The sequence below is a fragment of the Tursiops truncatus genome, chromosome 4 (assembly GCF_011762595.2).
Source record: "Tursiops truncatus isolate mTurTru1 chromosome 4, mTurTru1.mat.Y, whole genome shotgun sequence".
In the NCBI taxonomy this organism is placed as follows: domain Eukaryota; kingdom Metazoa; phylum Chordata; class Mammalia; order Artiodactyla; family Delphinidae; genus Tursiops; species Tursiops truncatus.
The window spans coordinates 90,897,753-90,918,845 of NC_047037.1; the positions used below are offsets into that span (position 1 = coordinate 90,897,753).

The 21,093-nt window shown below is 36.3% G+C and overlaps 1 protein-coding gene and 1 pseudogene across 2 annotated transcripts in view; one reads left to right on the forward strand and one right to left on the reverse strand.

Annotated features, from left to right (window-relative positions):
* Positions 1-21,093, forward strand: part of LOC109547760 (zinc finger MYM-type protein 6-like) — an 834,957-nt gene that overhangs the window by 722,867 nt on the left and 90,997 nt on the right. Inside the window, exons 6-9 of one of the 2 annotated variants that reach the window (XM_073804272.1) lie at positions 1,301-1,388; positions 2,102-2,266; positions 4,729-4,796; positions 10,820-20,783. The gene's annotated coding sequence lies outside the window, so the exon portion shown is untranslated. Of the gene's footprint in view, positions 1-1,300; positions 1,389-2,101; positions 2,267-4,728; positions 4,797-10,819; positions 20,784-21,093 lie in introns of those variants that run through there. The other variant, XM_073804273.1, reaches the window with a different exon arrangement.
* LOC109547825 (claudin domain-containing protein 1 pseudogene) lies at positions 8,728-9,540 on the reverse strand (annotated as a pseudogene).

Genomic DNA, 21,093 nt, shown 5'->3' on the forward strand with positions numbered 1-21,093 from the left:
CACATGCACATACATATTTCTCTGTAATTAATATATATTTCCCTTTTAAAAAGAAATAGCTTTTAAATTTTTATTGGAGTAGAGTTGATTTACAATGTTGTGTTAGTTTCAGGTATACAGCAAAGTGAATTATATATATATATTCTTTATTAGATTCTTTTTCCATATAGATTATTACAGAATGTTGAATATAGTTCCCTGTGCTATACGGTAGGTCCTTGCAGTTTATCTATTTTATATATAGTAGTGCATATATATTAATCCCAATCTCCTAATTTATCACCTCCCCCACCACGTTTCCCCTTTGGTAACTATAAGTTTTTTTTCGAGATCTGTGAGTCTGTTTCTGTTTTGTAAATAAGTTCATTTGTATCATTTTTTTAGAGTCCACATATAAGTGATATCATATGATATTTGTCTTTGACTTACTTCACTTAGTATGATAATCTCTAGGTCCATCCATGTTGCTGCAAATGGCATTATTTCATTCTTTTTATGACTGAATAATATTCCATTGCATATATGTACCACATCTTCTTTATCCATTCCTCTGTTGATGAATATTTAGATTGTTTCCAAGGAAATAACTTTTTTTTAAAAGCAAAAGAATGAGAAATAATCTCATTATACAGAATGATATGATAAAATGGCTTTCATTAAAACAGTATTCTATCTAGATATGTTGTGAATATTCTTGGCAACTTTTATTGAAATAAAAGTTTATTCATGTATTTAAGAAATACTTATTTAGCTTCAACCAAGTGCCAGGTACTGGTTCGAAGTGCTGGGATAAAGCAATGAACAAAGGGAAGTTCCTGATGTCATGGAGCTCATGTTGTCATGGATGATAGACAATAAATTATGTAATATGTTCAGGGATGACAAATGCTATGAAAAAAATCTAAGAAAATAGGGTGAGGAGATGGAGAGTGATATAGAAGGTGCTATTTTGTATAGGTTGGGCAGGGAGTAATGAAAGTATCTGAATAGATACAGGGACATTTCAGCAGAAACCTACTTAAAGTGGGTGAGCTAAGGAAATATCTCTGAGAAGAACTTCATAGGCAGAGGACGTGTAAGTCCAGAGGCACTGAGTGGAAGCGTGCTTGGCATTTTTAAGATCAAGGAGGCCAAGGTGGATGGGGTGGACTTTGAGAAGGAAAGTAGCACAGAATACAAAGTCAAACAGGGTGGTAGAAGGTCAGATTATACGGAGGTCTGATGGCCATCGTGTTCTGAGTGAGATGAAAAGTTGTTGGAGGTTTTGAGCAGAGATGATGTTCTGTTTCATAATTAACAGGATCATGCTGGCTACTGTGTGGACAGTAGGTGATAGCACGAAAGAAGTGGAAGCCAAGAAGCCAATATGGAGCCAATGAGCAGTTCAGGTGAGGGATGATCTCACTTTCTGGGTTTCTGGCTGAGTAGTTCTTGGGTACATAGAAGTCCTCAGCTTTTCTGAATGTTTTATGTCTCATGAGATTTCTTCTGTGGCCTGAATGGAAGTCTCATTTGGTTACTATCCAAAGCAACTATGAACAAAGCTGCCTACCCTGGCTTGAAATTATCTCCAACTTATTGCCTATGATGGGAAAAAACATTATAAAATTTGACAAAAAATAATTTTTCAATTTTATTTCCATCATTTTGCATATAATTCAGCTTTATCAAAGAATCATTTAGAGAGAAAGAATATTAGCATTTAAATGATTTACGTTAAAGTCTATTATACCTATTTAGGTCTAAGATTGATTTTTATTCTTATGATGTGGGAGAGAAGAGAACAAAAGGTCTTAGGTTATGAATTTGGAATTGTTGAATCTTTTCTCTGCAGGAGGTGGTGTTACTTATATGCAAGGGTCAGGTGAGTCCAGAAAACTAATGCAGAAAGAAGGACTTAGCCTCCAGAAAAATTTATATCTAATTTTGAATCTCTCATGGCAGCATTAAAAAAGAGAAATGAAAACAAAGAGTGGAAAAGGGGAAATTAGATAGCAGAGTAGATTGTTTACTTTCCTTTGCCTCCTGGATTTTCATTCTTTTCTTTTATCTCTGCAGCCTTTAGGATTTATTGGCACCCATTTCACTTGTCTTTCTCCAGGTTTAAAATTGAGGTGATAAGATGGAATATTACCTGTGTGCTTCAGAACATCCATGAGTGACATGTGATAGTTGCCTGGGAAACTAGAGATGAAATTTTATAGGCCTTTGAAATGCTTTACATTTGAGAATTAAGCCCAGCTGAAGTTTAAACAGCATACTGACAGTGAGTATTGATCTCTCACATTATCTGTTAGGATATTTGAGGTGCAGATAACAGAAAAACCCCAACTCCAAGGGGTTTAACCAACAAAGAAATGTATTATCTAATATAACTGGAAGTACAGAGGTAGAATGAGCTCCAAGTGTGTTGTAATGAGAAGCCTAATCTAATTGAGGATCCAGCTCCTTTTCGTCTTTCTCCTCTGTTGTACTCAGCTACCTCCTAGGGCTGGTTGTCCTTATGGTTTTAAGATGGCTGCCAGTGACATCCTGAGCAACATTAATTCTTATTAACTGCCAGCAGGAGAGGAGAGGGGAGCTTTCTCCCTTAAACCTAGAAAATAGTCCTTTTCTTCAATCTGATTGGGAAAACTTAATTCACATGTCTACCTCTAGACTAAGGAAGGCCATGATCTAACTGGCACAAACAAATCAAAATCCTCCTTGAGGACTAGATGTATTGTGAATCTCTGGATTAAAAGGGCTTCTACTAGGAAGAAAAAAGGGGGGAATTGGGAATTAGGCATTGTATATATCATACAATGGAGAGGCAAGAGTTAACAACACATTCTACACTGGAAAAAACTTTCAAGGAATGGAATCTGCCCCAAATTTTGTTATTCTGTCCCTTGTCATCAACACCGTGGACATGTATCTCCCTCACTAAGGATGAAAAGAGAAGGGGAGGGAGTTCTGGTGAGTCCAAAGTTTCTCCTTTCTACAGTATTTTGAAGCACTTCATTAAAGAACTTAGCAATAGTTATTTTAAAACATAAGTGGTTCTAAGGCCTTTGTTCAGCGTCCAAAACTTAAAATCAGTGAATACTTGTGATGTTATAATAGTGGTTTGTTGCTTATAATTTCCTGTATTCTGAATTCTTTAAGATACCGGTAATAATTTCTTTCAGCATCTTTATTAGCTGTATCTATAGATATAAATATTAGTAAGCAATTAAACAAGGCTTTTGAGACATTTTCCCTTTTATTTTGGAATCATGAAATTTTCTTTGTTAAAAATAATTTTAGCATATTAGAACCCAACCATGCAACAGCAGATATATGACAAACTTGCTTTTTTGCAATTTATTTATGTATTAATTTTCTATTGCTGTGTAAAAATTACTGTAAACTTAGTGGCTTAAAGAAATGCAAATTTATTATCTTACAGTTCCTGTACGTCAAAAGTCTGGGCACAGTGTAGCTAAGGTTCTCTGCTCAGGGTTTCACACAGTTATAATCAAGGCTGCCACCAAGTGTTGGTCACACTGTCATCCTTGTCTGAGGCTCCATGTCCTCTTTCAAGCTCATTAAGCCTGTTGGCAGAATTCAGTTCCTTGTAGTTGTAGGAATGTCCCCATTTTAAAATAATGTTGCCAGGGATCCCTCTTGGCTCCTAGAGGTCACTCACAGTCCTTTATTAGTGTTTCCTTTTTTCCAGACCAACAGGAACATGTCCGACTTTGAGTCTCTGATTTCCTATGTCTCTAGACACAGATCTAAGGGTGCATGTGATTAGGTCAGGCCCACCTGATAATCTATCTTAAAGTCAGTTGACTGGGGATTGTAATTTGATGTGCAAAATCCCTTCAGAGTAGCACCTAGAATTGACGACCTGGGAGAAAGTATGTGCACACCAGGGAGCTTCCAAACGTAAAGGCTGGGCTTCCATCTCTCAGTGGAAGATCCGAATATTGTTTGCTGGGGTCTCATGTGTTGGACACTAAATACTTCAGAAGAACTATTCTTCTCTCTCTATCCTCTCCTTTCCCTCTAGCTAGATACAAATCAGTTGAATTTCTCCCCTACAGGAAGAAATATATAAAGAATTACCTCTGTAGGTTGCAAGGGCAGGATGAGAAGGAAGATGAAGATAATGAAAAACTAGTATTATGTCTGAAGAAAATAGGGGAAAATATAATTGAGGAGAAGATGTGAGAAGGAACAAAGAACAACCCAAAAAGCAGGCATCCGTGAGAGAGAGTTGGTGTCAGGGTTCTATGGGTTTGAGATAAAGTTAGAACAAAAGAAATCATTATATGAGTATGAAAAGATGGAAAAAACAAGGCAGAGACATTAGAGTGCAAAGTAATAATAATGATGGCATTTGCGGCCATGGATTTGCTTTGAACAAGGCACTCTGCTTCTTTTTCCTAAATAATTTCCTGTGGTGAAGGAAGGCTGATGGCAGCAAATATTTGTGTATATATCTTGATCTTGTTAACAGTATTTCTCAACACTCACTTTGTTATGGTCTGGCTGCTGCTTTGAGGAGCCAGACAAAACAGATAATATTACACCTAATAAACACATATGAAGGCCAAAAACATAGCTACAAATGAAAGAAGTTTAAAATAACCCAAGGTGGTCTTGTAGTCTCCTTGCAACAAACTGTTTGGACAAGAAAATGAGAATATATATAACCCAGTGTGTTGTTTTCTCCTTTTTCTTTTTCAAAATACTAACAAGGATGAATATAATTTGAAAACAACTTCATAAATCCATTTTCCCCAGAGCACCGTAAAGAAATATTCCATGTGAGTACCAACTGATTCCTAGTTACTAAATCAGAAGTGATCAAATAAAGTTAATGATAGAGGGTTGGCTAAGCTGAGACTTTCAGTAGCATGTTTGTGTGTGAGTGTGTGTGTGTGTGTGTGTGTGTGTGTAAAATCCAGTACAGATGTATTGCAAATATCTATCCTTTAAGCATGCCGTATGCATCTCTTTTAAAATAAATCGTGAACTATTGCAGAATTAGTTTCATTTTAAGAAGAAGCAACATATATCACAAATGCAGGAGACTTCGTTTTGGCTTCTGACTTTTTGATGCTCCTGAATCTTCAGGTTCTTAGCTCCATAAAAGAAGGGCCTAGGCAGAGGTTGAGAGTTCCTATGACACCATCAGTCAGTAGCAAACAAGTGAGTATGCCAGGCTGCTCCTAATGTCCTCTATGAAGATTCACTTTTCTCTTTGACTGGACATTGTTGCCATGGGGTTATGCAGTTGACTCATTTTCATTTTACTGGGGGAATTGTGAGAGTGCTATAAAGAAGGGAGATGAATTGGAGGAAACAGCTCTCTCTTTCCTTCTCTGCCAACAAGCTTTAGAGCATAGCAGAGGGATGGTTCAGAATCCAACATACTTGTGACTCTGATGCCCATTCTAATTAGATGACTACTTGTTTGGGCTTTGTAAGACATCTCCCACAAGAATGAAGAGGAGTTTTTCTGAGAATAGAGGCAGAGATATATTTGCAGGGTTGTTAATAACAGCTGCCAAAGACAGCAATGATGCCAAGATTATTAGCCTAAAAGGAAGACACAGTTTAGGATAATTTTTTGGAATTAATTTACTAACCAAATCACCAACATTGACCTCAGGTATGTGCACCTACTTTTCCCCCTGGCTTCTAGATCTGACGCCTTGTGTATGAGTTACCGTTCATGGATTACCAGGCATCATTTTTCTCATCAAGTATTTAGATTAAAGAAATGCCAGTGTTCCATTCCCCATATTTCTCAGGTTTAAGTGTTTGTTACTAAAGTACCAGAAAGCAATGACACTTTGTGGCTTTTGGGATACATATGGCTTTTCAAAATGCAGTTCATGAAAGCTTCCAATTTCTGAAGGAGTGATATTTTTCATCACAGGGGATCAGTAGTCCTATGATTCTTTTGTTCAGGAAAGCTTGCCATATCATTTTGCAAATTATGACTACAAAATACTGAAGGCAATCTTGTCAAGAGGATGTGTTCTTTCTGTTACTTGAACTTTATTTTGGTTGGGTCTCAGCTCTAATGAAGACTGGCCTGGGTGATTCTGGTTTGAAAAGGTCACAGGTATACCAAAGTCTATATAAGTATTTTCATCTTATTATGTCTCTACCACACAGCTGCTATTGAATTTTCCTGGGAGAATATACTAGGAGGGCCAAGATCCTTGTACCAGATTATTGATAGCAGCTCTTAATATATGTAGCTCTTGGGGAAAGAAAGTGATTTAATTCATAGTAGTATTCACTAATGCATAAGTAGAATCAAAATTAGCTGCTTATAATTTGTTAAGAAATCAGAATTTCACTTGGGAGTAAAAATTACTTCAAATATAAAATAATAATGCTATCATTATGCATTCTTTTTTGAAAATTTGTGAACATTAATGACTTGATGTTTCTGGAGAAAGTTCTTATGAGTGACATTTTTGTTTGTTGCTTTGTCTTCATTTGACAAACCAAGTTGCTAAGTCCATATTAATGGGTTAAACTGATTTCTTTAATTACATTTGGAATGCAAGAGTAAATTAAGAATTTATTAAATTAATTGGGTTATTTTATTCAAATGCTTCCAGGGTGATTATCATGATACCTAAGTAATCAGACTCAATCTAAATAAATTAATTGAATAAAATATTAGCCTAGTTTGTGCCTTAATGGAATCATTTCATTAATACTGTCAGGAATGAGGAGAAAAGTTTCCAGGCATTTTAAAGAGCACAGCAGCATAAATGTGGTCAATACATTATAGCTGGCAGTGGAGTTTACCAAGTTAAGGAAACTATATTACTGATTAGAAAAGGCCTGATGATATTACTCCTCCATTTTACTGAGAAATTTAAGTCTCCCCACAAGCCTCCCCACAAGCCTCCCCATACTCATCATCCAACTTTTTCATTTCTAAAACCACTCGATAGCTTCTCCCTCTTTTCCATTTTACAGTCTCTGAGAAAGAAAGAATCTTTTTTAACCAAGGCTGATCCTTCCGCTTGTGCTCTAATCCTACTCATTGTTCTGTCTTCTCTAGGGCTTTGATTTATCAAATATGTCCTGTAAAATTATTTATCTATCTACATATATTTCTTTAATTTTTCATTTACAACTACTTTCTTTCCCTCTGCCTGAAAATATACTTGGGGTAAGCAACACACAACCCCCTGAGAAAAATAAACAAAAATACAAACACACTTCTCTGATTATTGCTGCCCCCAAACTTCTTACTGTTTTGTCACTTTCTTCCCATTTTCTTTCAGCAATCTTAGAAAATGAATTTACCCTTGGTGCCTTATCTTCCATATAGTTGACTTATTTTATATACTTAGGATTCTGTACCTAATGAAACTGGGGTCTCAAAGATCACTAAACAATTTTAACTAACACATTTATTTCATTCCTCTTCTATTCTGATTTCCAAGGTTGAAGTTTTTCTTGAAATATTTTCCTGGCCAGTGTTCATCATTTGCCTCCTAAATTTCTTTTTTTTTCCTCTCTCTTCTCATTTTTTATTTTTTAAGAAAGATTTAGGATTTTGTAAGAAATTACTGTTACATTTTTAAAAAATCTGTCAAGTACTGCAGTAATGGAATAAATAAATAAGATTTTTAAAGTTCAGTGTTTATAGACATATGTATAAAATAATGACTGAGTTAGAAGACATTAAATAATGTTGATACACACCAGGAAGGGATTAGGCAAGGAAAGGCACATCATTTCATCACAAGGAATAAAGACCATAGTTGGAAGTTAATGACCAGCCAAAGCTTTAGGTCTTGTGGTAGTTTTCATAGCTCCAGGGGGTCATTATGGTGGAACCTTCTTTATGGTACTTAGCTGAAATAAATAGATGGCAGTTGGAGAATTTTACTCTGGGACCCCAATGTGGTGTTAAAAAGAAAGCACTGTTTTAATAAGCCTGGTGTATGAGGAGGGAAGGAAAAAAAATCCAAAATGGTTTGGTGATACTGAAAGTCCTATTGACATATTAAGGAGAGTTAAAAAAAAAAAGTAAAATAAGGTTAATCCTCTTGTCTCGCTGAACTGGAATTCGTGCAGTTACAAAGTTAAAATTCCATGTAAACACTTCCTTTCTTGTAAACAGACACAGTATAGGTAAACAACCGTGATATTTCACCTCAGATGAAGCTATATGCCAATATTTTGGGAAAAAGATCTTAGGTAATTTCCTTATTTTTAGATAGCCTAAGTCCTTGAAAATAGCACTAATACCTCTGGCTGACAGGCTATCTACAACAGCAAAGTGAATAGAAGTTTTGACGATGATAAGAGGTTTCCCAAAGAAACTAGAGTTTCCAGTTAAACACATACAGTTACTACACTGAGAAGTCCAACAGACATCAGAAGAACTTGCTTTGGGTCAACCCCTTACTACCAATTTTCTTTGACAAATTTGTGCCAAGAGTCTACCCATTTTTTTCTGTCTGGACTCTGAACCTAGATTAGTTTGTCTGATAAATGGACTCACTCAGGTTCCATATAAATTTTAGCAGTATTAAGAAACCATCTGTGTGAATAAATAAAATGAATTTTCAGGATGAAATGATACACACACACACACACACACACACACACACACACACCACAAAGTTAAAAACAATTGGGCGGGGAGATAAGGGAAAATATTAATGTAAAAAAATCATAAAAGTGACAATTGTAAAGCAAGCAGATTCCCACTCATGCCACACGATATGCCTTCATTAAGGTGTACTCTTTCCAGTTGGTATGAGGGGCCCAGACGAAGAGAGCAGAAGCCATGAACTGTAAGGGAGCTGAGACGCAAGCCAGGCAAAAGGACCATCTGAATTTGCCAGACACATTCTCAGGCAGCTCTAATTTCTGGTGGAGTAGTTCAGTTCCAGGAATGTAGAAACTCACTGAGCCCAGGGTACACAGACCCACAAGGAGATGGAGAATGCCTGTGGCAATGGTGGGGGTACAAGCTTCAGCGGATACAAGCACAAAGTCCAGTCAAAGCCTCAGAGCACATCAAACCTAGACTAACAAAAGGTGAAAGGAACTGGCAGCGCCAAAGAGGTCCGAAGAAGATCAATCCCACCGTTCTAGTTTCCAGGATCAACAAATTTCTCCATGAACTGCTCATTTAGCATGAAACTCATGCATTTTGTGACCATATCAAATGACTCTGTCATTTCAGGTGGGCTGTACTAGTATGTATTTTGGGGTATAGTGATACACCGTCTCCACAATCCCACTGTGCCATTATATCGGAAAAGTGCATCATTATGTCTTTTCATCTGCCTCATCACTAGCAAAATCATTTCAGATGCTTTTGTTCAAATCACTGGAATTTTCTTGAACTGGACTTCGATACTCATACCAGAAGTCTGTGCCAATTGCGGCTGCCGTATAGATGGTAGAAGTGGGGCTAAGCATACAAGCAATTACAAATGCTGTAGCAAAATGGTTATCCATTGTGGCATTCAGACTGCTGGCCCATCCTCCTGCTTCACAAACTTCACCCTCAAGCTCAAACCGCAGCACCCTGCTCTCCCCATGCCCCCTCTGGCACACTTTCCTGCAGAGCCCACCCCCTGCACTCCAGCACCTCTGCCTTGGCCCTCACCCTGGCTGGGCCTGACCCAGGCCTGCCTCCTAAATTTCTTTATTTTATTTTATTTTATTTTATTTTATTCTATTCTGTTCTATTTTTTTAAAACATCTTTATTGATGTAAAATTGCTTTACAATGTTGTGTTAGTTTCTGCTGTATAACAAAGTGAATCAGTTATACATATACATATGTCCCCATATCTCTTCCCTCTTGCGACTCCCTCCCTCCCACTCTCCCTATCCCACCCCTCTAGGTGGTCGCAAAGCACTGAGCTGCCTCCCTGAACTATGCAGCTGCTTCCCACTAGCTATTTTACATTTGGTAGTGTATATATGTCCATGCCACTCTCTCACTTCATCCCAGCTTACCCTTCCCCCTCCCCATGCCCTCAAGTCCATTCTCTACGTTTGTATCTTTATTCCTGTCCTACCTCTAGGTTCATCAGAACCTTTTTTTTTTTTTCAGATTTCATATATATGTGTTAGCATACGGTATTTAAATGTTGGAGAGGGTGTGGAGAAAAGGGAACCCTCTTGCACTGTTGGTGGGAATGTAATTGACACAGACACTATGGAGAATAGTATGGAGGTTCCTTAAAAAACTAAAAATAGAACTACCATACGACCCAGCAATCCCACTACTGGGCATATAGCCTGCGAAAACCATAATTCAAAAAGAGACATGTACCACAATGTTCATTGCAGCACTATTTACTATTCCAGGACATGGAAGCAACTTAAGTGTCCATCGACAGATGAATGGATAAAGATGTAGCACATATATACAATGGAACATTACTCAGCCATAAAAAGAAACAAAATTGACCACCTAAATTTCTGAATTCACTATTTCTTCCCTCTTACTTTCCTTTTCCACTCACTTTTACTAACTTTTAAAGCCCTGGCTTTACCTGCTAGCCAAATTCAGGAATTAAATGAAAGTCCTGACTTTGTTTCGCTTCACTATTCTCTACATTTATTTTCTTGGTGACCATATGTGTTTTCTTAATCACAAGATCATTTCTATTCTATTGAGTCCCAAGTCTATTTACTGATGATCTAACTTATTCCTAGGATGCTAACCTTCATTTTTAGATAGGAATAACTGGCTAACACCACAATTTCAAAAATCTAAAATTTAAATCGATTGACAATATCTAAACTTAAACTTTTTAATTTTTTTTTTTTTTTTGCAGTACTCGGGCCTCTCACTGCTGTGGCCTCTCCCATTGCGGAGCACAGACTCCGGACGCGCAGGCTCAGCGGCCACGGCTCACGGACCCAGCCGCTCCGTGGCATGTGGGATCCTCCCGGACTGGGGCACAAACCCGTGTCCCCTGCATCGGCAGGCGGACTCTCAACCACTGTGCTACCAGGGAAGCCCAAGCTTTTTAATTTTTTTAAACCTTCTTTTTTTTTTTACCCCCAATCAACATTCCCAAGATACAAACTTGAAATCTTGGTGACAAAGTTTGCTTCTTCTTTCCTCTAACCTTACACATCTACTTAGATATCCTGTCCATAGATGAATTCTCCTAAGTGTTTCATTTATATTGTCCTTTCTTTCCATGATTATAGCCAACCTTTGAGTTCAGGATTTTGTTACCTCCTAATATATTGCCTTATTTAATATGACAGTTTTCCCATAGGGTACCCTCATTCAATGTCTTGTTTACAAGATTGGTATATACTAATAGCCTCTCCTTCCCACTGCTTTATGTCTAAATCCCATGAGATGATGGTGCCTTTCCCTACTGTTCTTCTGACACTTCTCTCTCAATAAATGCTTTTTCATTCCTATAGTACAGTTTGAAAATATCACGTTTTTGCCAAGAAGACTTTATACATTTTTGATTTGTAACCCAATTGAAGAAAAATTCTTACCCTTACATTTATTTGCCATAATCATCAAAGCCACCAACATCATATCTGAAACCAAAACAACTTCTAAACTATAATTTTTTTCTACTTTATAGATACCTGCTCATTTAATTGTCAACAAATCTATGAAATAAATATTTATATTTCCCCTTGTTAAATGGTGGAGCTGTAACTCAGAAAGTTAGCTACTCAAGACACAAAAATGTATCCTTCAGGGTAGGGAGCATAACAGACCATGGCTCCAGCTGCTGGGCTCTGAAATCCATCACCATTGTGCACCAAAGTCACAGTTCCTAAGGGCTACTCCTAGTCAGTGACTGGGAGATACAGGACTCTTCTAACAAACAACTTTGGCTCATAGACTCCCTACCAATTTTGTAGAAATTTCCTGAGCTACACTGCAGTCCTTCCTTCCTTCTCTTTCTCTTTAAAAGGTGGCAGACCTAAATCATAGTCTGACAACTTTCTTGATCTTCTCTGGCTATCTCCCATTTTCCCTCATAGGCATTTACTTCAATCAGCTGTTGTATGGCTAAATCTGTCTTGGTATGTGCTTCTCAGAAGACCCAGACTAACACAGTCACACTACTACTTAGAAGGTGAGCTAAAATTTGTACTCTAGCTAGGTATCTAGTTCCAAACCCAGTATACTTAGGCACTAATATATGGTCTCCATCCACATTTACAGATTTTTACCCATCTTTAGTCCACCACTCTCCATCCAAACCAGGCTACTATCCATTTCCATTTCATTGCTTTCCATTTTGAATGCCTTCCAGTCTCCCTCTCAACATATAAGTTACTTTTCAAGGTCTATTTCAAATATAACCTATCCTTTGAAGCTTTTTTTAAAAAATCATTTGCCCTAAATTGAATTCTCTTTTCAGTATCATCACTACCTGTGCTTCTTTTATTAGTTTAGGGAATATTTTAACATTTTGTGTAAAATAGGGCCAAAATATGTGTTAGCTACATTCTCATTTCTGCAGTTGACTTCCTATGTGACTTTAATTATGGGTCCGTGGGACATGGTGCCTTATATGCCTCACTTTCTTCTACCTTACAGTAAGCAGATATAAATAGAAACAATTTCCAAGCTACAAAAATAATCTTCATAGTGCTGAGATCTCATGAGACTCGAAAATATCTATTATAACATTTGTTTTAAAATAATGGCTTTTATTCATTAGGATTTCTATAGCAACAATGAAATAACTTGCATGATATTACCAGTCAATTATAAGATTCCTAAGAGTAGCTATTTTTTTTCCATTGATGATCTCTCTCTCTCTCTTTCTTTCTAGAAGAAGAAATACCATATGCATCCATTTTTCTTTTCCTATATTCAGTTGGCAGGAATATGAAGAACACAATATTTCCTTCAAACATAGTTACAAAGATAAGTTGATTCTTCGAAAAGTAATTTAGATCTAGACATTAAGCATCTATAGCTGTTAACATCACAAAAAGAAAGATGACTAGATGTTATCTCTCTTGACAGAGAGATCTAAATACATACAGCTATGGAATAATCTTTTCAAAAAATAAAATGTAGGAGAAACTTAATTTAGAAGACATCTTTAGATCCAAATGCAAATTTAATTATATGACTAATGAACATGTCAAGTGACACTACAGGGATGCAATCAGCACCTATGTTCTTTTTTCCAACATTTAAATTGTGAGTGAGAAAAATAAAATTGAAGGGGATCCTTATAGATTAAAGAAGATTTAAACAACATATCAACTATTTGCAATGTGTGGTCCTTATTTTGATCCTGATTCAAACAAGTGTTAATAAAAATAACATATATGAGACAATTGGAACTTTGAACATTTAAGCAGGTATTCAAGGCTGTTAAGGAGCTATTGTAAGTATTTAGGTAATAACGGTTTTTAGGTTTTTATTTTTTTAAAGAGACATTCTTTAGAGATACATACTAATATATTTATTGTTGATGGACTATGGATACATAGGGCTTTATTGTGGATTCTGGCTATTTTCTATGTTTGAATATCTATAATAAACAGCCTACTACAATTAATATAAGATAAAGAGAGTGGCTGATTGGATAAGCAACAAAGGCTAACTGCCCTTTTTGCTGACTCTCTCATAGTCAATTTTTGATCCTCTGTATTAGTCTGCAATACAGGTTGGTCTGTGTTAGTTCCTACCACAGTGATGAGGCCTCAGAGAATAGTCGTAAGCATTAAATCACAAGTTCCTGCTTGATCAGACATAAAGTAATATTATTAAGTGAAAATGAGGATTAGAACAGCCACGAGGTTCAGAATACACCTGTATTTTGCCAAAACTTTTTTTTTTTTTTTTTTTGCGGTACGCGGGCCTCTCACTGTTGTGGCCTCTCCCGTTGCGGAGCACAGGCTCCGGACGCGCAGTCTCCGGACGCGCAGGCTCAGCGGCCATGGCTCACGGGCCAAGTCGCTCTGCGGCATGTGGGATCTTCCTGGACTGGGGCATGAACCCGCGTCCCCTGCATCGGCAGGTGAACTCCCAACCACTGCGCCACCAGGGAAGCCCTGTCAAAACATTTTATTCCTAGATGGAATAGTGAAATTACTGTCATAAAGATTTTTTTTAACGAACAAAGAATCAATATAAATATACTAGATGATTTTACGAAATAGTATCAAGACTGATATATGCCCACCTTTACCACAGGGATAAAACTGCTAAACAGACCAGGATACCTGTGATAACAGCCAAGACAGCCCATTTCTATTAAATAAGGCCAGGATTATACTGAGCAATTTTTGCTGTTTGTCTCTTGTATTTCAGACTTGAGGCAGACCATTTTTGTTATTATATTGTCAAGTGTTTGGATGCACAGGGCATAGCTTGTTTATCATTGCATCTCTCCACCAGCACAATTTTGTAACATATAATTGGCACTTAATAAATATTTATTAAATAAATAAATAGATAAATAAATTCATGTGACTTTTACCTTATATTACATTCATTACATTTTATGTTAGCGTCCTTTTGAGGGATTCGGGATTCTAAATAGTGAGCCATTAATTAAATGCAATAGTTTCATCAGTTTTATATTGATAATCATTAGCTTCGGTGTCAAGGGTACATTTTCTAAGTAGATCTGCATACTCCAAGGCTGTAGCCTATCAGGAGTGTATAGCATCACATAGTGTAGAAAACAGAGTGTGGGTTTAAATCCCAGCTCAAGATAATCTTTACCACACTGACCTATTTGCTCGTTCCCAATGGTCACAGCTTTTTGTCTTCCATGTCTTTACCTATACTGTTCCCTCTGCCCTGAATGCTCTTTTTCCTTGTTTGGCTAACTGTTACTTTTCCTTGAAGACTCAACTCAGACCATGCCTCCTGGCCTGGATGAGATAATGCCTTTTTTCTGTACTAAGAGACACATCAGGTTTGCCACCATAGAGCTTATAGCCCTGCAACATAATCATCCATTTATTTGTTTCTCCCCCAGCCCTGGTTGCTACTCGACTCCATCTCACCCCAGAACACACACACCGACACACACACACACACACACACACTCTCTCTAAAAAAAAATCTAAGGATAAGGACTATGCCTACCTCTTTGTATCTTCAGTGCCTAGAATAATGGATGACACTCAACTGATGCTCAGTATATCTTCACAGTTGTTGACATGACTTAAAATTAAATAATTGTATGAAGTTGTCGTTAAACTTTTGTCTCCCATTTAAGTGGAAAATTTTTCTTTGTCCTGAGATAAAACAAACATATACCTCAAAGTGATATGACTTCTATTGGTAATAAAAGGAGAGTCACCTTCTCAACCAATATGACATCACAATTACCTGGTATGATTTAGGGAGCATCAAAAGGACCTAGCCTTCCTACTCATAAATAATATTATGGCTGTGACACAATGCCTGAAATAACCATAATCATTCACTCCTATAGTTTAAGTAATAAGTGCTGCTGTTACAGTAAAAAAGTTAACTTACAGAGGAAACTTCTTTGATAGTTCGCCGGGCAGTATGGCATTTAAGTAATGAACATAAGTCAGATAAATTTGAAAAGAGGAAATGAATTCCAAATACATAGAGAATGGTTCTATGGTAACCCAAGAGCATCATGAGGACACAACTCTAATAAGTTGTTCCTGGATTATAGTAGGTACTAAATATAAACTCACCAATTTCCCCTAGTACCAGTTCTGAATAGAACCCTCTTAGTGATGCTACTGACTGGAGATGGACAGTAGGTCATTCAAGAACTTCCTAAAATTCCATCAATCACATACAACTTTACTAATTTTGCCATATCCGATAAAGCAATATGGACACTTCTTTGGCACCAAGAGAGTGATACACTGAAGTGCAGAGTAACTTCAGGAAGCCTCAGGTAGGAGAAGGGAATGAACCAATGTACTCTAGCAATTTAAAAAGTCGTTTTTTTAAATTTTAAATAATCAGTTTTGTTATTTGTATGAGCTTGCATCTAATATCATCACTGTTACAAAAAGAAACATATTCAAGAGCATAATCTCAAATTAGAGCTGGACAAATGGGAGCTACTATTCTAAAGCTTAAAGCTCTCTTAAATCATAATATCAGAGCCTCCAAATTTGAAATCTCCATGGTTTGTTGAGTCTGGTCTATCGAGCTCAGTTTTGGCCCGGTTCCCACACATCACAGCTTCCTTTAGCGTTTCAATTTTGCAACATGTGGTTCATGCTTCTTTTCACCTCTGCATAAAATGAGCTGGCCTATCATTTTAACTGTTTATCCCTCAGGGTATTTTTGTCACTCAGTAAATATTATTTAAAGCTAAAGATGATAGTTTTCAAACATCTATCTGTAGAATATAACATACATTGGTCATTTGGATAAATGTCAAAGCTGATTTTTTTAATATTCTTTTTGAGTTTCTCTTAAAGTGGAAAGGAAAATTGAGTTCAGCCATCTTTCCATATTCAACTCTTGTTCTTTCTCACCTTTCTCATGCCTCTTGTAATAATCTGTCCTGTTTTGTCTTTAGGTTTTTTCTTTTATCTTTTTCCCTCACCTTGTACTTTCCTGGGTGTCTCCTGTTTACACATTTTCTCAACTGAATCCATCACTACCGCAGAAAGTAAATTCTTTTTAAAATACTAGAATTTTGCAAGGAATTTTTTTTACAATTTTTTATGAAAACATCATGATATTTGTGGGAAAAATTTAATACAGTAAATTGGGTAGAGCAAGTCTACTGAATAAGAACAAATAAAACATTAGACTACTTCAGCTTGGAAACACAGAGTTTAAACAGTGACCTGTATTCATTTCATAAATATTGATTGAGTACCTTTTATATTTCAGATCCTGTATAGATTTTGATATAGGACAGTGAACAAAAGAAATACAATTCCTGCTCTCATGGAGCTTGTATTCAAGTATCATTAAAAAGTATGATGATATTTCTGGTCATAGGTTTAGAGGGTGTGAAATGTATATAATTGGGAATAGGGGTATTTGAGAAGAAAACAATACAAAATTCGAAATACAAAGTTGGATATATAAATATTTATTTAAAACTAGAAAAAATTCACAAAATTAAAAAAATTTAAAGTTGATACATGCCACAGGCATTATAAAATTCAGGAAAATAATAACACTTCTACTAATAAACTGACATACAACTATGACACTTTTTTTCCCTAAAATTTTGGCTGTATACTTTTTATAGCCTCTTCATACATTAATGATTTTATACCATTTTCTGTAGAGCGTATAGAAGAAAACTCAGGCTCTTGTCTAGAATGACAGAAATAAGTTTGTTTTATTATTGATAGTTTAGAAAAGTTTCAGTTTTACAACTCACTGAGAAATGTAATGCTAAGGTGCAGTTTATTACAAAAGGATGAAAAATACACGATTCTTTACACACTGACATACTCCATGGTACAACTACAGGTTTGTTCTCTAAAAATTTAGGAATTCTAATCACTTCTATGTAATCAAATGAAAAGAGCTATTTATTGTGCATTTATAGTAATAGATATTGTATTATTGGGTATATGTGCAGTAATAAAAAGAAGTTTTTCACTGAATAAGCATGAGGGAGAACTGAGTCTTCTACTTAAATGTTTACATATCTGATGATTGGGAGAAGTTCTCACATACCACATCCAAAACCTATTTCTCTTCCATAGCCCACATATTTCTAGTGCTTGGTACTGTAGGACTCATTCATCTCACAGCCTGACTCCTAACCATGCACCACGCATGACCACTGCATAACCATGCATGACTCATGTGCTTTAGCACCATGGGAGGCTAACACTAACTCAACCCTTCATGGAAGGGAATGTGAACCACATACATAAATCTCATTAAGCCCAAATTAAATGTATCTCCAGTGAAATTTCCACTTAGTTGAATTTACCCTTAATTGGATTCCGGGACATGAGGGGAAGTGTGCTCAAAGGAAAGTCAGAGTGGAAAGAGGCAGTTGTCTTATACAATTGTGGCTAGAATCTACTTCTGCATATTTTACAAAAGCATTGCTAGAGCTGAGCTTTGGAAGAAGCTTGAGCAAGTGAGAGGCTCTGGAGTTTCAGCTACATTAGATGTACTGTAAATCTGTTTCTGTGGTCACGAATGAATTGAACAAAGCTGTTTTATTTTTCCAGAGCTGACATTTCCAGAGATACAGCATTAATCTTACCTATCCAAGGTAAACTCAGTCATATCAAGTTTAACACTTAGTAGCATTCAGTTAACTTAGCATTTTCCTGGGTGGAGCTCTCTGGAAGTGATTATATATGACTCTTGCATTAGAGGAACATGGATCCAGAATTGTCCTCTATCCACACTACCCTCCACTGACGGTACCATCCCACTTGGTTCCCATTGTCATATATTTGCACCCATTGTTGCTACATGTGGTGTCCAAGTTTGTTCTACATCCACTCTCTGAATCTGCTCTGAACCTGGTGGCTCTCTTTCAGCCACTTTCAAGGTTCTCTCAAATGTTATAGATACAATTCAGGTGTTTCCCTTCCCCACAATGGGTGCTGCTGACAATAACATGTTGCCTGTGACCCCACTCACCATTCCCATCTCTCAGCACTTGCAATTCCACTACTTTATCAACTCAGTTGAAGAGGAATATGTCTAAGGAGCTAGTAGTCTTTCCGGTCTTTGCTCTGAGATGCTTTCTGTGCTCTTGGATTCCCTTTAACCTCTTAGAGTTTCTAATACATTTGCTCCTCTAAGTCTTGGCCTGGAAATTTGGACACTGGGTCCCCATCTCAGCTTAGTTTTACTATTCAAATCAACCTTCTTTCATAGGCAAGTCAAACTTTTATCTCCTTCTAGGATAGATCTAATTCTTAGGATGCATCCTACGTTCTTTCCGATTCTGTCTATGTCTAATAGTCAAGATTTAAGAAATTAAAAATCAGGTTTTTTCTGTGAAGCATCTACTTTTGCAGTGGAAAGTCCTGATTTCAGAATATGTTTCTCTGCCATTAATTAAAAAGTATCTGTGGGAGAGTTCAATGGATTTTTTCCTGGACATTAAATACTTTTCCTATTAGGCAGCGGATGACATTGGAGTAATTAGTGGGGTGTCTTGGAACCATAAAACAGTGTGGCCATAAAAATGTCTCTGTTTAAAATTTCCAAGCCTTATCCTGCTATGAGTAAAAGTGATGAAAATGAACAATTTTAACAAATGCTAATATATTAAATATTGTACAAGAAGATACCTTTAAAAATATTGCAACAAGAAAAAAACATGGAGATACATTTAAAATGTATAACATGAAATACTACTTCAACTAGATAATAACACTGAAAAGCCTTGTTTAAATTAAAATAGCTTTGTTCTGATTGTAAAATCACTTCATATTTATTTTAAAAATATCATATAATACTTTATATAATTGCCCATAATTCCACTACTGAAAGATAATGCTAATATTTAATGCTCTTATTCAAAACTTGAAGACTTTCTTATTCCAAGAGCTAGGATAGGCAGAAAATGAAAATAAATGTACAAGTTCTTACAGCCATTTACAGATGAAAGTAATGGGTCTATAAATGGAAAATGGAATGTGTTTTACCATAAGTAATAACTATTATGACTTTCCTTCAGCTTATATTGACAATGTAGTCTTGGGCTGACCCACAGTCAGCATTAAATGGTTAATCAACAAAGCTCTGAGGAATATGGTGAAAGACATTACTTGAAGGTATCAGAGAGATGTTTGTTCACAAAAAGAGGGGGGATTCTTTTTATAACTTGAGCTGGAAATTGCCCCAAACTCCAGGGTAGTTTTTATAACTCTTCCACTGGCTCAGGCAAAGATAAAATGAAGAAAGGAAATATGGGGGCAGTACAATAAGATGGGAAAGAAAAAAATCCTGGGAAATCTGGCAGCTGTCTTGGGCCACTTTGGAAAATATATTTTGGAGGACAAACATTTTCATGCATCAGTGTGACACAGATCTCTAGAGAAGTAGCAAGTTAGGAAAGGCAGTAAATTGCACTTCAGCGAGAAAGTTGATGACAACTCTGAACTCAAAAGTCTGGCTTTTGAACAGTTGTAAAAAACAATATTGAAAAAATATCTCTCACATATTCATATAAAAGCCCAGAAACTCAAATATGCCTGCTCCAAAATAGTCTGGAATGACATGTGGAATAACAAACCAAGTCTTGTCGTGATGATGGTGAGACGGTCTCATCAAGGCAGGACAGCAATAATCCTTTTAGCTTCAGCCAGCTTGGGGTGTTAAAAGTTCCTTATGTAAAATTAAAATCAGTATCACACACTACGAAACATTTATAGGACGTACAATGTATGATATAATTTTATGATAAATGAAAAATGTAGAAAGTAAACCTCAGAGAAAGTTAAGCATAGAAAGGTATGTATGACCTGAAGTTTTTGTGGAAAATATCTTAAAGCAAATGTTATTTGAATAGGACCTGAGAGTCGGAGAGAACTGATAACTAAAATAGCTTTAGAAGGCTTTCAAAGCAAACACAATTAAATTGTACAGATGAACATATTGTGATGTGAAGCAAGGGATACATGACAGATAGTGAGAAAGAAAATAGGTAGGTAAGGTGAGTCAAGCAATTTTTGTATAGTAAAAAAAAAAAATTAGTGTTGGGTCAGGATTTTACTCTTAGACCTAATCCTAACTTTCTGGTTGATTTTAGGCAAATCTCTTATCTGCATCTCATTTTCTTTCTCTGTAAAATGATGTTAGACATGGCAGTTCTAAAATTTGATGTACATGATAATAAAAACTAAAATGTATTAAATGCTTACTGTGTGAGCAGAGCGTGCTTTTAGCATCCATTTCATACTTGCTACTTTATGAGACAGACTATGTTATTATTCCCATTTTAGATGTAGCAAAATTGATTATTGAAAAAATTATTCAAGCTTATTTTATAGCTAGCTGACTAGGAAAAAATATGATGAAAGTAGAAAATTTTAAGGAAAATGAGTCAAGGTATTGTGTATAACAATCAGTATATAATGCTGGAAATTTTGTAGGGAAGCAATTAGTTAAGAGCATATTCTAGAAATAAACACATGGATTGATGAG